The sequence below is a fragment of the Montipora foliosa genome, chromosome 2 (genome assembly GCF_036669935.1).
Source record: "Montipora foliosa isolate CH-2021 chromosome 2, ASM3666993v2, whole genome shotgun sequence".
NCBI classification, from domain to species: Eukaryota; Metazoa; Cnidaria; class Anthozoa; order Scleractinia; family Acroporidae; genus Montipora; species Montipora foliosa.
In genome coordinates, this window is record NC_090870.1 from 53,544,090 (window position 1) to 53,548,433 (window position 4,344).

Below are 4,344 nucleotides of genomic sequence, written 5' to 3' on the forward strand. Positions count from 1 at the left end.
TTCTCATTGTACAAACTAGGAACTTAAAACCGGGGTACAACGCAGTTACGATCAACAGACGCGGATTTTGTGAAATATGGTGAAAAGTTAAACAAATGTCTCCATGTCTCCTGAAAAAACTGAAAAACTGAAAACTGAAAAACTTTATTTAAACACGTGACACTGATGAGCCTAAAAAAGGACTCGTTACAAAAATGTACGTGTATCTACAATAGTATATAAATTAAGAAAATACTAGACTAAGAATCTATAATAAAATTACCTATCCATACTATAAATTTAAAATAGCATCTAATTAGAGCAGGAATTACAACGACACTCGTCCTGGCTCAACTTAAGTTTCTTTAGTTTGGCCATAAAATTCTTAAGGTTTGAGGCCTCCCTAACATGCAAAGGTATCTTGTTCCAGAGGCGGCACGCAATATACGAAAAAGATCTGTGTTTAAAACTAGTATTGGGGGCCGGCTGATCGAGTCTGCTATCATTTCCGCGAAGATTGTAAACACAGTTTTTGATTCTAAACATATTACTTATATAATTGGGATAGCTTTTGTACACAAATGTCAGAGCTTGGACCAGGCGCCTATGCTTAATGGAATCTAAATTATACTGCAACAAGATCAGTCTGCTCGTAACTATATAATAGACTTAAGTAGATTGAGGAGAGTTCTAAGTACCTAATAATTGGCATTTTCTAACTTATCAGATAAAGCTTGATTAATTCCTATTAGAAGAGGACTACAATAGTCAAAATGAGGTAGAATGTACGACTTATATAGTTTAACCGCACTATCAATAAAATTCCTAATTCTGCGCAAGGCGGCTATCTTTGCATGAATTTTACTAAGAACCAATTAAATATGTAAAGAAAAAGTGAGGTTATTGTCAATCGTCACTCCCAGCAACTTCAGTTCATCGATAGTCAGAATATTATTTGACTTTAAGGTGAGCTCATAATTATAGTTGGATTTGCCAACAATCATAGCCTGCGTCTTAGTGGCATTGATGGTGAGGTAGTTATCTTCAAGCCAATGTGATTATCTCGCCAGGTCACTATTGATGTAGAATTCCAAGGTCGCAGGTGAGTTACTAGCAGCATAACCGGTTGTGTCGTCTGCGTAGAGCCTCAATTCCATATTCTTGGTAATACGGGTTATGTCATTAATATATATTAAACAAAAGCGGTCCCAGAAGAGATCCTTGCGGGACACCACATTGGACTACACGCCAGTTGGAATAAGCGTTCTTTATTTTGACTCGTTGCTTACGATTGATAAGGTAAGAGCGGATCAGTTGAATGGAGTGGTCCAGAAGCCCATATGCCGCTAACTTTCTTATCAGGAGGCAGTGGCATATAGTGTCAAAGGCCTTACTCAGATCTACAGACACCGCAGAGACTGTTTGTCTCTCATCTAATGCTTCTCTCCAGTCCTCTGTGATCTTCAGCAGTGCCGTGCAACAAGAATGCCCCTTAAAGAAGCCAGACAGGCTGTCGGAGAGTAAACGGCCTTTAAACAAAGTAGTTATACAGTTGATTATACATAATTCGTTCAAAAATCTTAGATACACAGGGTAGAATTGAGATGGGACGATAATTAACTTCGGTAGCTTCACATCCCTTTTTAAAAACTGGGCTGATGTTGCTAGATTTCCACTCGCTAACCCAACAAGATTGTTCGAGACAATAATTTAACGAGCGAGTCAAGGGGGTCGCCAAAGCAGGAGCAGACGCTTTCTATCCTGTTCCCGCGTCCCCGTCTCACTTTTCGAAACAGCCTTAAAATTGTTGGAATGCCGACTGTCGCCGAGCGTGAAACCCCGGAGCAGACTGCAGAACTTTGCCTTAAGTTGTTTTCTGCGCTGGGAGTTCAGAATGTTTCGATTTCTGACATCGATACGGCTCACCGGGTGCCCAAACGGGTGTCTACAAAACGAAGACCGAAGACCGAAGACCGAAGACCGAAGATCGAAGACCGAAGACCCAATAACGAAGACCCAATAACGAAGACCTAAAGGGGGCAACTCCCTTCGTTTTATTTTAGAGTCTGAGTCTTAACCCTTCTGATTTTATTTTAGTCTTGTAGTTTTAAAACATAGGAACTTCTAAGAACACATGGACTACTGTAACAAAAAAATGCAGCTGTTGCTTCAACACTGTGCAGGAACAAGAAGAGAACAATGACGAGGATAGGAATACAACCATGTACAATCGACCCAACAGTAGCACCATCCTGTCTCTGCAGCTTGATGTCTTGAAGCAGTCCATATCCACCATAACAGCAGGAGTAACAGAGAACCTGTGATTCCCCTGATTAGTATCTAATCTTGGACACTCAATCTCCGCAGGGCCAGCAAGTGCCTGGAAACAGTCTGAATTCCCAGCTTCCCCGCCGCTGACTTTTCACGCAACATCTTCAAGAGCTAACTCTCTTATTAACTGATGATATACCCCTCTTTCCTCCCTCCGTCTAATCCAACTTCTCGTCCAAATCATTCGTTTCCGATTTCTTCCTTTTTCATCTTCCAAATCGTCCACTAACAACAGAACCTGAATGATTTTCAGCCACCGTCTTCCTAACTCATTGTCCGCCATATTTGTCGAGCAGGAGCCTGGGTTCAAGTGTTGCGAGCAATGTTGCGTTAAAAATCGTCTCGTGTAACATACCGTTGCCACAACAAAGTTGCGTTAAAAGGTGTCTCGTGTAACATGGATTAAAAATCGGCGTTAAAAATCGGCTCGTATAGCATCACCTTAAGGTACTTATGCTTGTGCGTGTGCTTGCGTCGCTAGTGAAAACCAGCCGCTACATTGATTCGTAAGCCAAGCAGCTTGGCTCAGACCGTTGATCAATATTTTTCCCCATACATTATTACAACTGAACATGAATATGAATGTTTTTGAATAAAATACTGTTCGTAATAAGAACTGTTAGATGACAGCCCCCATGTACGACACTAGGGAACTTAAGCAACGACGACGGCGACGACAACGAGAACGGCACCTCAAAATATACATTCTCGTTATTGTAATCACTTTGTGACTGTTTCAACCTTATAAATATGACAAGGGTATGGTAGTTCCTCAAAAATGACACTGGTCGGAACGGCGCTTAATTTAGGGGAAAATATGAAAATTTATCCACAAGTGCTGACGTACTTGATAACACCTCAAATTTGGCTATTTCACGTTGTTGTTTTGCTGAAAAACGCAGGTGCAGGTCGTGCAAAGCTATTGTTTTTGCCCACTAAATATTCAAATCGGTAACGTTCTCGTTGCCGTCGCCGGTGTCGTTGCTTAAGCTCCCTACTATCAGGAGACGATTAACGCTTGTTAAAGATGAATTAAAAAAATGTCTGAATTAAAATATTTGTCTTTTCATAGTTATTGTGAGCCTTCGTCTGATATGGAAAAGCCCTTTAACTAAAAGCATTTCTACAAAACGAAGGCCCCACCGATTTTGTTGTTTTAGCGTGAAATAATGCTTTTTAGCGAGGGTCTTCGTTTTGTAGTTTTGAGGGGGGCATTTCTACAAAACGAAGACCCTATCGATTTTGTTGGTTCAACGTGAAATAAAGCTTTTTAGCGAGGGTCTTCGTTTTGTAGTTTGAGGGGGGCATTTCTACAAAACGAAGACCCTATGTTTATTGGGTCTTCGTTATTGGGTCTTCGGTCTTCGATCTTCGGTCTTCGGTCTCGGGTCTTCGTTTTGTAGACACCCACCAAAAAACGAAGACCCTATCGATTTTACTGTTTTAGCGCCGAACAATGCGTTTCAGGTTAGGGTTATTGGGTCTTCGTTATTGGGTCTTCGGTCTTCGGTCTTGGGTCTTCGTTTTGTAGACACCCGTGCCCAAACGCTATTGTGTGCAAATTTGTACGGCGAAGGGATGTTGCGAATGTCCAAGCTTCGCAGTTGGGCTTCCAAGAAGGGCTTGATGTCCGAAATATCGCTTTATATGATCATCTAACGCCACGACTTCAAGAGCTGCTCTTTGAGAGCAAAAAATTCCAAAGAGCCAACCGGTTTCAAATTCTGTTGGGCGAAGAACGGCTTCGTATACCTTCGCAAAACGGATTCATCGCCCGTGTTGAATTAACTGAGCAACCTTGAGGACATGAAAGAGCTGATGGGGCATTCATGACAAGTCTTGTATCGTTGTTTCTCTTATTTATTTATTTATTTATTTAGTATCTAATTTATGTTGGTATGAAGACGGGAAATAAATCTGTTGCAAAAGATTTGTATGGAAAGATTATTGGGGATGGAGGGATTTGTCCAAGATTCCTTAAAAGGGAAAAGTGTCTCAAACTTTTTGGTGCTTATTGTAGGTTTGTAGCCTCAG